Source organism: Apium graveolens, chromosome 7 (genome assembly GCF_009905375.1).
Source record: "Apium graveolens cultivar Ventura chromosome 7, ASM990537v1, whole genome shotgun sequence".
In the NCBI taxonomy this organism is placed as follows: domain Eukaryota; kingdom Viridiplantae; phylum Streptophyta; class Magnoliopsida; order Apiales; family Apiaceae; genus Apium; species Apium graveolens.
The window spans coordinates 99,886,479-99,899,046 of NC_133653.1; the positions used below are offsets into that span (position 1 = coordinate 99,886,479).

At 35.4% G+C, this 12,568-nt stretch overlaps 1 non-coding gene across 1 annotated transcript; it reads right to left on the reverse strand.

Annotated features, from left to right (window-relative positions):
- Nucleotides 1–12,195: 12,195 nt before the first annotated feature.
- Nucleotides 12,196–12,302, reverse strand: LOC141675961 (small nucleolar RNA R71). The gene has a single exon (XR_012556582.1). It is a non-coding gene; the product is annotated as a small nucleolar RNA R71 (small nucleolar RNA).
- Nucleotides 12,303–12,568: the final 266 nt, after the last annotated feature.

The following is a 12,568-nucleotide window of genomic DNA, read 5'->3' on the forward strand; positions in this document are numbered from 1 at the left end:
GTTTTGCTGATTATGTTGAATAAGAAAACTTTTCATACCACACTATGTAGGGGTTCTTTTATTGATCTTCTGAGATATTATTAGTACTCTATGTGGTATATAAGTGTATGTAAAGATCGTCAGAATCCAGATCCGAACACTTTGATTTTTCCGGAAAATCCACCAGATACCGAAAGAATTGAGTATAAGGTAACATGGTTAAAGGGATTTAAATTCAAGGATTATAAGAGAGGATCATTAAAGGATTATAAGATATTGAGAAAGATTTAGGGGAACCCAAGTAATAAAATCCCGGATGTGATCCCTCAAACAACGAAAAAGAACAGAGTTAAGCGAACCGAAAAACAAATAAACGACCAAGGGACAAGCACATACAAGTAGAATGGGAAGGAAGCTTCCAAGAAAAGCTAAAACAAGTGGTTAAAAGAGAAGGTGACATCATCAAACCTTAAGGGAAAGACATGTGGCTTGGAGGTGAGGTCATCCAAGTGATGTCATCACTTTATCAAAGCAATCTCCACCAAGTATTCATTTCACAAACACCAAAATCAAAAGCAACCAAAACAAACTCATTTCTCTTCTTCCCCCATCTATTGCTCTCGGCTTTTCCATGAAAAGCAAAGGAAAAATTTCAAAAATCAAGCTACACACCTTCATAATTCAAGAGGTTTGTTTCTTTAGCTTCCATAATTCATAACTTAGATGAGCCATAAGTTTAAGCTCAAGATTCCATGTTTAACATAGCTAATCAATTCATCAAAGTTCTTGGTGAATAGGTTTTTTAAGAACTTGAAATTTTGTTCTTGAGTTTTTGTTTACATTAAGCTTTGGTAAGGACTTTCAAGGGTGATTCCAAGCTCCTTAGTTACTTTTACTCACCAAGGAAGGTATAATCTCTTAACCTAGCTTTGTTATTGAATGTTAAGAGCTTAATATGAGTATTATAGTTCATGAGAAGCATGGTGTTTGAATATGTAGAGATTAGTTGGTTTTGTGATGCTTTTGGAGTTGTAAATCTTGGTTATTAGTTAATGAAGTTAAGAATAGTTTTAGTTCATGTTTGAGATTAATATAAATTGGAAAACTTGTGGTGTTGGGGCTGTTGTAGTGATTTATGGATGGAGTTTGGTTGTATAGTTGAATTGTGGTTGGTTTGTGGTTGATTTGGAGTAGGATAAAAATTGGTAATCGTGTAAACATAGCCGTCGTAATGTCCGATTTACTTTAGACTGTTTTTGTTCTTAACATCAGGACCCGAGGACTCACTGTTATGTTTTTACCATTGCCATGATTAGATAGTTCATGTTACGAGCTTCGTTTTGATATGTGGTTCGTTTGAATCCGATGTACGGTTTAGGAGAAACGACAGTTTTAAGTAACGGCGTTTCGCGAACGAACCATTACCCCTCGCCTTACTTTGAAACCTTGGTTAAGGACTTTAAATGACTAATTGGGATATGAAACAATTATGTTAAGTGGATTAGGCAGTTGTTAAGGTACTCGTGAAAGAATCTCCTTAAAACTCTTAATGGTTAATTTATTAAAAATGGTAGAGCCGAGGGTACTCGAACGACTTAGGTGATTCGTTAAGCGTAGGAGTGACCATAAGCGAACGTTAGGGTTCAATTGATTAAAGTCTAGTTTCTTAAGCGACCGGGGTTTAATTCCAACTTATGTTGTTGTTCATAGGTTATCGGACCCACTCTAAGCTTAAGTCTATCCGGGAGCACTCAGGCAAGTTTTCTACCCGTTATACTGTTGTTGTGATGTAAATATATGTATATGCATTATCTTGTGATAAGTGCATGATTGTTATTAGCAAATTTTGCGATATATTGGAGCATGCTGATATGGTATGTATGCATGTCTGTTTCGTAATCTTAATATCTAATTGTTGATTCAAATGCTTATAAGTTGCATAATACCTATGCTAGAGATAAGCAGTAGTTGTGTATACCCTTAGTATAGGGGACCCAAAAGTGAACATTTTTCTAAACCGGGAGTCGATGTTCCCGAGTATAATATATATATATATATATATATATATATATATATATTTATATATATATATATTGATATAGTTTTCAAAACTATTAATCGAATAAGGTTTATTCGATAACTTTATTTTATTTAATGAATATTAGTTTGAATATTTATTCGAGGACATATGACTCCGTTTATTTTATTAATGAATATTACTTTGAATATTCATTCGAGGACTTATGACTCCGTTTATTTTATTTAATGAATATTATTAGTTGAATATTCATTCGAGGACTTATGACTCCGTTTATTTTATTTAATGAATATTATTTTGAATATTCATTCGTGGACTTATGACTCCGCTTATTTATTAAATAATATTCTTTATTTTATTAAAAATAATGTTTCGATAATCAAATTTATTTTTGATTATTCAAATAAAGATAGTACTTTCGTATAAGTATATCTTTGGTTATTTAATACCCATTTCAAGTATGAGTTTTAACACTTCTACTTCGATTATTTTTATAGAGATTATCCTTTTTGGGAATATTATTTAAATAATAATATTCAGATATTTTCTAATATATTGGGACTGATTTATTTTAATAAATCAGTAGTACTCCAAACATTCTTAAAAATGTTTCGAGTCTTCAAAATGATTTTTAAAAGTTAGAGCGGATCCCAAAACTCATTTTTTTATATTTAAGATCTTCTTTTCAAAGGGGATTTAAATACTCGCTCAAAACCTGAGGGATCCGGCTCTGTGGTGTATTTTATATTCGTAACGAGGTTGCTGTTTTGATAAATGAATTGATTACTTACCCAACGTTCGGGAAGTAAGTCCATCTATTGAGTCGGCATAAGGAACATGGGCTCAGTGGGCGTCCATGAAAGTGTAAGTGGCTTAGTGGGAGTCCATCAAATGCGTAAGTGGCTGAGTGGCAGTCCAGCATAAGGTCTTATTGCGGCCAGGGTGATGACCAGTGGGGAATTCGTCCATCTACTAGTAGAAAAGGTTACTTATTGGTATCTTTGCCTGATCAGCAAGATATCAGGTTTATGCCAAGGTTTTCTCCTTTCCAAATTCATTGGATATTGCAACTCTGTTTATAATTTTCATAACAGAGGTTTTCAAGGAGTGTATGAAATGTATATATATATAAGTGTATATATATATCGGGACTTAATGAAGTATCTCGTAACTTCATTTCTTTTAAATGATATTTCAAAGATTGAATCTATTCAAGTCTTATCTTGTAGTCTCATCAGTGTGATGAACTTTTAAAACTAATTATAACTTGAACGGTGGTAGTTCAAGTAGTATTCGGAAAAGATATAAGTATATTGGAGTATCTTGTAACTTCGTCTTTTATACTTATATCTAGTAAATGATTATCTTATGCATGACAAAGATTTTCAGAAAAACGTTGAGACAAGGTTAGATATATGAGATAACCTTGCAACGATATTTTTATACAGTTATAAACTGGAACTCTGTGTATATTATACATGTCAGAGGATTTCAAGGATTGTGAAAAGTATATAGGTATATATATACTGAATATTTTGCGACTTGGTCGCGTTAAGATATCAACTTGGTTCATTTCTTCTTGACCAAGACTTTCATGAGTACTATGAGAATGCTCATATATTGTAAATTATTATACATATTATTTCGGTGGGCTTGTTGCTCACCCTTGCTTTCTTCTTTCATCACACAACAACAGATAGACAAGATGAACAGGACCAAGCTCCCAATTCATGAGCGGATAGGAAACGTTCTGCAGTTTCCTGTAGGCGTTGATGCCATTGTAGCTGACGTAGGAGCTACCACTAGGCTAGGCTTTCAACTTTTGTTGTGCCAGACTTATATATATTTATGAATTGTAATAATGGAAAAGAATATGTAAATTATTCAGAAACCCTTTTGAGGTGTAATGGTTTACAATTGTGGAATTAATTGACTCGTGTTGTTTTTGGTATTCATCTCTGAGACTATACTTTGTGGTGTGTGTGTATAATGTGGGGTCACAGTACGCAGTAGTTGGTTGACTGTTAAGATTAAGTATTGATAAAGGCAATGGAACTCGTGACAACCCGAATCCCCGACCCCGGATTTGGGGGTGTTAAATATACACAAGACAGTGTTTCGAATGAGATATGGACACTACGAGTTTTTGGTAATGGCGTTTGGTTTGACGAATGTGCCAGCCGCATTTATGGATCTTATGAACAGAGTGTTCAAGCAATATTTGGATAAGTTCGTTATTGTGTTTATTGACGATATACTGATTTATTCCAAGACGGAAGAAGATCATAAAGAGCATTTGAATTTTTTTTTGGAAATTCTGAGAAAAGAGAGGTTGTACGCTAAGTTTTCAAAGTGTGAATTTTGGCTAAAGGAAGTACAATTTCTTGGTCACGTAGTTAATAAAGAAGTAATTAAAGTGGACCCAGCCAAGATAGAAGCTGTAATGAATTGGGAAAGACCCAAGACTCCTACGGAAGTCAGAAGTTTTCTGGGATTGGCTAGATACTATAGAAGGTTTGTGCAAGATTTCTCTAAGATTGATGTTCCATTAACGAAGTTGATAAGGAAGAACGAGAAGTTCGTATGGACGGAAAAATGCGAAGAAAGCTTTTAAGAGTTAAAGAAGAGGTTGTTAACCGCCCCAGTGTTAGTGTTACCGGATGAAAAAGGATAATTTGTAATATTTAGTGATGCTTCGTATAAAGGACTTAGATGTGTGCTAATGCAACACGGAACGGTAATAGCATATGTGTCAAGTCAACTTAAGCCGCACGAGCAAAAGTATCCCACGCATGATTTGGAATTGGCAGCAATTGTGTTTGCCCTTAAGATTTGGAGACATTATTTATACGGGGGAAAGTGCGAGATTTATACAGATCATAAGAGTTTAAAGTATATTTTCACTCAAAAGGAGTTGAATATGAGACAAAGAAGATGGTTAGAATTGATCAAAGATTATGATTGCACGATAAACTATCATCCTGGAAAGGCAAATGTGGTAGCAGACGCTCTAAGTCGCAAGAAAAGGTTGAATATGTTAACGTCATCGGAAGATTTGATCAAGGATTTCGAAAAGATGGAAATAGAAGTGCAGACTCCAGAATTTAAAGGCAAAGCTATATATGCGATGTCATTTTAACCCGAAATTTTGGAAAATATTCGATGTTGTCAAGAGCAAGTGATGAATCGCGAAAAGGATAAGTTATCAGGAGAAGAAATTAAAGTTCAAAAGGATGAGAAAGGGATATATCGTGTTAATTCACGTATTTGGATACCTAATGTTGTGGAACTAAAGCACGAGATTTTGCAAGAAGCGCATAACTCGAGATTTTCAATTCACCCTGGAAGCACGACAATGTACTAGGATTTAAAAGAAAGTTATTGGTGGCCCAACATGAAAAAGGAAATTGCGAAATGGATAAGTAAGTGTTATACGTGTCAAAGAGTCAAAGCGGAACATCAAAGGCCAAGTGGATTGCTTCAACCGCTGGACATACCAGAATGGAAATGGGAACATATTGCGATGGATTTCGTGGTAGGGTTACCTACAACCAAGACTAATCATGATGCGATTTGGGTAGTAATCGATCGGTTGACGAAGTCAGCACATTTCTTGCCGATAAATGAAAGGTTTTCGTTAGAAAAGTTGGTCAAATTGTATTTGGATGAGATTGTGATGCGTCACGGAGTTCCTGTATCTATCGTGTCTGATAGAGATCAGAGGTTTAACTCGAGATTTTGGAAACAATTCCATGATCATTTGGGAACTAAGCTAAAAATGAGTACGGTATATCATCTGCAGATGGACGGACAAAGTGAAAGGACAATTCAGACAATTGAGGATATGTTGCGAACTTGTGCAATAGATTTCAAAGGAAATTGGGACGATCATTTGCCGTTAATTGAGTTTTCCTACAACAACAGTTATCACGCGAGTATTGGCATGCCACCTTATGAAGCGTTGTATGGAAGAAAATGTAGGTCCCCTACGTATTGGGACGAGGTTGGCGAGCGCAAATTAATTGGCCCAGAACTAGTTCAACAAACGAAGGAAAAGGTAGAAATGATTCAGAAAAGATTAGTTGCAGCTCAAGATCGACAAACGAAGTATGAAAATCGGGAACGAAAAGATGTGCAATTCGAATCTGGAGACAAAGTTTTGTTAAAGATATCTCCTTGGAAAGGTTTAACCCGATTTGGAAAGAAAGGGAAGTTGAGTCCTAGGTATATCGGACCATTCGAGGTACTGCGATGAGTTGGGAAGGTGGCATATGAATTAGCGCTACCTCCGCAAATGCAACATCTACACAATGTATTTCATGTATCTCTTCTGAGGAAGTATAATGCTGATGCGAGCCATGTTGTCGGGCCGTCAGGAAGAACGGAACCCATCCTAAAAAGGAGATTAAAGTATTTAAAGTGTGAATTATGTGTTATTATATGAAATTAAATGCTTGAGTAAAGTAATGCGTTCTAGTGACGTGTCGGTTGATAACGATATTGTGAAGCGTAAATGAAACGCTAAGCGTCGGGCCGTCAGGCTAAACGTGACCCGGTACGCGTAGAAAGGAATAATATTAAAGAAGGAAAATTTTTATGATCAGAAATGAGTTGTGATGTGTCCATATATGTGCTTGCTTGTCTGTATACATGAATATGTGATCTGTTAATATTTTTATGGATTTAAGGGAATTATTTGATTTATATAAGGTTTATTTAACCTTCGCGTATTTTTATAAAATTATCTGAGTAAGATAAAGGCATGAGATTTGTTCTGTTATCTTTGAAATAGTCCTAGAGACTTTCTAAAAATGATGGACGGATTTATTTGATGATCGTTGCATTTTAAATTTATTTTTATGTGATAAAATGCTATATTTAGCACAAACTTGTGAAAATCATATAAAATCAACCGTACGCTAAAAAGTTTATTATGAATAATGGTTGGAAAGCTAATTTCGAGATCTACGTCTTAAAATTGTCATTCGCAATAATTTTTAACTTTCTGAGAGGGATATATTCAATATTCGATTTCTATCTTATTTGAGGAAAAAGAAAGGATAAATCAAACAAAAAGGGAATTAGTAAATTACTAAACTACCTTTGGCCCTAATACAAATATAAACTCACCCCCCCCCTTCTTTCTTCTTTCTTTCCGTGAGCACTCCTCTCTCCCTCTCATTCTTTATTCCTCTCTCTCTCGAACACTCTCTCTCGGCTCTCTCCCCATCTCTCTTCTCTCTCTTGCATGCAACACCAAATACTCACCCAAATTCAAAGGTCTCACCATCCATAGCTTCTATTTTTGATATACTACTCAAACACCACTTGCATGTAAGTGTTTATGTAAGTTTCATGGATTCCATCTCTATGGTTGTGTTCAAGGAAATACGATTTCTTGATATATGATCATAAGAGAAGATTCAAGAGATTTTGTGGTTTAAAACTCAAGAGGAGACCCGTTATGGACACTCTTAAGTTCGACCACCACGGGCCATGATCCAAGGAGAGCCGGTGGGATTTTAAGAAAATGATGTGTTAGTTGTACTAATATGATTTTTGAGCTTTATGCCCTTTAAAAATTTTATGTAGCCTTTGCATGTCTTGGTTTCTTGAAGAGTTCAAAAAGGGTTTGTACTTCCTTTGAAATTTAAGTGTGTTGATTGATAAAAGGATTGTTATGATTGTTTTAAAAGAATTTGGACTTGTGTAATTGATTAGATGCTTAAGAAATTAAATTTGAGGGTTGCATGTTGGGGTTTTGGTTCGGCATTTGTACTAATAAAAAGGGGGATTAGATTTTGTGACTTGATCTTAGTGTAAACTAAGCTTAATTAGTGAGAAATGTGATTGCATGTTGGTTTAAAAGAAGAACTAGTGATGCATGTCATTGTTTGGTCCTTGAATTGTGATTTATGATTTTAGCCGAATGGAAAATGGGTCTAAAAGAGATTGATTTGATGCTAAGTGAATGCAAGCATATTTAATTGGAAAATTTGATTAGAGCTTGAGTCACTAAGTGATGTTTTGATGTGTAATTCGAAAATTGTGATAAAAATGAGTGTTTGATTTAATTAAGAGATGAACTTGATTTGCATGTAAGCATATATGTATGATTTGGTTCGAATTTTATCAATAAAGAAAGGGGTGATAGCTTAAATGTTGGATTATGCTAGAACTAAAGTTGCATGGTGTAAATTTTGAGAAATTTGATTGTATATATATATTTATGGTTCGAATTTTTGTAAATTGAAAGAAAGGAAAATGATTCTTTAAAGGTTTTTGATTGAGTATGTGTTTATACGAACTAAGTGAGTATTTGATTGATTTTGTGATTGGTAACTGCAAAAAGACCGAATACGCCATATAAACTTAGAATGAAACTTGGTTTTTGATAATCGAAAGAATGATTGGGTGTGTATATGTAAATGTCTATGGATTTGATTATTTGATTGTAGTATGTGGTTCGAATTAAGGAATAAAAGAAAAAGGGAACTAAGACAATTGATTTTAAAATCTATAAGTGATAGTTATAATCGTAAAGATTTAGTTGTGTATGAATCGTGTACTCGTATGAGTTATAATCATTTGAATTAAAGAATAGTCAAGATTAAAGCGAGTATAAGTTGATTATTGAGTATATAAAGATATAGAGGCTACGAGAAAAGAATGTGTTATGTGCTATGTGCATGTGTGTATATAAGCTATACTCGTATAGTTCGAGTCAAGAGTATAACCGAGCTATCGTATTGAGTGAACGTTCCGGGAACGAGAGTTGAGAACTGATTAAGGGTTTGGTTTTTTTTTTAGATTCGGAGCGTGAGGGCATTCAGGCTAGGAAAGGGAAGGGTATACTAGGTGGCAGTAGTTCAACCTTCAGGAAAGCGAATTCAGGCAAGTAACTCTAATTATTTGTGTAAATGGTTATATAGAGAGGATATTGTTCATGCCATGTAGAGTATTGAACTGTTAAAATAATGAAACCCCGTTATTGATTTGAGATACCCTGTCTTTGATCTTGTAAAACTGTTATTGATAAGCTTATTGATCCAACCCCCCCTTTGGTAACTCTTTTTCCTGTTCTACTTGTTTGATATACCATGAACTGTTATAAACCCTATAAGTACCTTTACGAACCCCTTATAATGATGCTACAATCCTAGATCACCATATTCCCTATTGATCCTTGAAACAGTTTTGATTCTTCTAACTTAAGTACCTTGTTATCATTGATTCAAGATCCCTAGAATTGCACCTTCCTATCCTTGATTCATTTCCTTAACTTTGATTTCTTGAAATTGAATCTAAGAATGAATTTCGACTTGAAAGAGTCCGAATGATTTCATATTCTTGGTAATGATAAAATGAATTTAGAAAACCTACTTTTTTCAACTCAAGGTTTTCCAAACGAATTCCTAATGGATTGGATTGAGACGTAAGAGGCTAGTGGGACTAGTCCAGTTATAGTAAGAGGCTAGCGGGGCTAGTCCAGTTTAAGGCTAAAATTATTGCATTTGGTACCTTAAAGACCGGATGGAGGTCAGTACGGGCTGATCACCCGTATTATAATGAAATGAAAGATAAAGTGGTCCAATCAAGGGTTCCATATTGATTATTTTAGAAGGAATTGAAATTTCCTACTCAGTAATTGATTCTTTGAAAATGAAAATGGTTTATATTGCTTTGAAAAGAGTTGATTGTGATATTGTGAAGCTTATAACTCATGAACCCTGATTGTTATTATGTTGATCATATAACTGATTCCATATAATGAAAAGATTGTCGCTTTCCTTTTTGAAAGATCTGTTTTGATCCCTTAATGATTTGTGGTGAATGTCGACTTTCAGCCTGCTTTGAGCCTTGTTCCTTGAAAGCCCCAAATTTTTCCTTCATAAACCTTTCTTAACACGAAAGATAGAAATCTGCCACCTAGATCTGATAAAGTAGAATGCCCCGAGATTGGTAAAGTATATTGTGGATTTTGATATCGTAGAACTGCTTTATAGTTACTTGCTGAGTTTTATACTCATATGTTTTGTTTAAATCTAACCATGGAAATTAAGCAAGAAGATGGCCAGGCTTAGGCGCACTGCTCGTAAGAGCGTACCTGGTGGTCCTTATCATGTTGAGGGCTTCTGATTGCCAGAGCAGGTAGTAAAGTTTTTTTGAGTGACCAAGCGTTTAGCCAGAGAGTTGTAAAGATATAATGGGTTATCTGTCGGTTCCAAGTGGGGATCGAATATGATTATTAAATTTTATTTTGGGGTTGTAAGTTATAATGTATGATTGGTAGTTGAAATCTTGTCTCATACTTTATCCTGTTTGATCCTGTCAATAGCTAATCGGGGTTTATGCTTATTTAATTAGTAAATTAGAGGTGTGTGGGTCCTCATTTCCTAACCCCGAGATTGAGGGCCTCACACTGTTTCTAATACAATTCTAGAAGGGAAGGCTTTCAGATTGTTGAGGGTTGCTATATATATTTATATTAGGTCGTTTTAATAAAAAAGACGGACCAGAGCGCACGGAGAAGACGATAAGAGACTTTTAGCACAATTTAACAAAGGCGAAGACGATCTAGTTTATTCTTGTGAATCTTTGTTTTGAGTTGTAATTTGGATGCTTGTTTCTTGTTTTGCTATACCTATACTCTTGTTCGTATTTGGTTTAATTATTCGTATAAAGACTACATTTGCTATATCATGTTTTCATCGGAACCCACGTTGATGATGAGTCTGATTATGGGCTAATCGTTATCGTGGGGTTCTAGCGGATTTATTTATGGATTTCTTTAGTTAAATTATTTTAATACCTTCGTATGTGGTGACTGTATGATATCCTAGTATTGGTTGTGCGTATTCGTCTTATGAGCTTCGCGAACTTATAAGATAGTGTGTTAATTCTTAATAAAGTGAAAGTGACTTTAAGGTTTTAGAACTTGCCATGATAGTATAGGTTCATGTAATTGTCATGCATGATTCACAGGTAATTTTAACCATCTTACTTGCCTTATGTAATCAAGATAGATAACTTGTGCTTAAACCGTTATGTTGTCAAACTCTATAGACATATAGGGTCTCAATATAATTGGTGCCTATTCAGCTTTTATCTCTTTTGTGGATGTCTGGTAGAATGGTACTCGTGCAAAAAAAGTTGGTGTTTATCAGTTTCGTGTTATCTGATTAGTATCATCACCATTGCATGCTAAGGTTAAGAATAATAAGGCTATTGAATGAAGTATTTAATGAAGTTAGAATCCCAAGTTTGTCATATACATCAATTTATTTAATCTTATTCTCGTAGTTATAATTGTTAGCGTAATTCTTAGTTATAAATAATCTCAATTTGTTATTCGTCTTAGCATTGGATAATAACCATACATTGTTGCTTAGGTGCATAAATTAATAGTTAACCAATACAGTCTCTGTGGGAACAAACTAAAAAAGATTCTATATTACTTGCGAACTCGTATACTTGCGTGTATTATTAGCGCGTGTTTAGCGACTAACAAGTTTTTGGCGCCGCTGTCGGGGACTGCAGTGTTAATTTATAGTTTATGTGCTTTCCATCAGTGGTCATTAAAGTCCATTGACTCGGACATTGTTACTTATTTTTTCCTTGTCTGGTTTCAGGTACTCTAGCGGGGGCGTATGCATACGCGTTCACGTACTCGTAAGAGAACACTGGATAAAGCCGAGGAAGAACTTGTGGTGGTTCGTAGGGAAGTTTTTGAGGATAAAGAGAAGTTAGAGGAAGAAGAGATAGTTGAAGAGCCAATTGTAGTAGCTATGGGTGATCAAGCAGAAAATCTGAAGGCTTTGATGGACTATTCTAAGCGTAAGATTAATGACATTCAGTCTAGCATCATTAGACCAGCCATCAGGGCTAACACATTTGAGATCAAGTCAAGCACGATCCAGATGATACAGAACTCAGTTCAGTTTGGGGGTTCTGCAACTGAAGACCCCAACATGCACATCAGGGATTTCATCGAGATCTGCGACACTTTCAAGTTCAATGATGTGACTGAAGGTGCTATCAAGCTACATCTCTTCCCATTCTCTCTGAGGAACAAGGCTAAGTGCTGGTTGCACTCTCTACCAGTAGGGTCTATCACCAATTAGGAAGAGCTTGCTCAAAATTTTCTCACTAAATTCTTCCCCATGGCGGAGACTGCCGTAATCAGGAATGCTCTTACTCAGTTTGCTCAACAAACTGGAGAATCTCTGTGTGAGGCTTGGGATCGATATAAGGAGATGCTAAGGAAGTGTCCACATCATGGCATGCCTGATTGGATGATTATTAATTGTTTCTATAGTGGATTGGGTCCTACTTCTAGACCCATGCTTGATGTAGCATGAGGAGGAGCCTTGTGGGCTAAGAGCTACGATGAAGCTTATGAACTTATTGAACTGATGGCTGCTAATGAGTACCAGAATCCTTCCTAGAGACTGACTCAAGGAAAGGTACCAGGAATTCTGAAGTTGGACGCAACAACTGCTATCGCTGCCCAACTTAAGGCTTTGACAATGAAGGTGGACACTTTGGCTA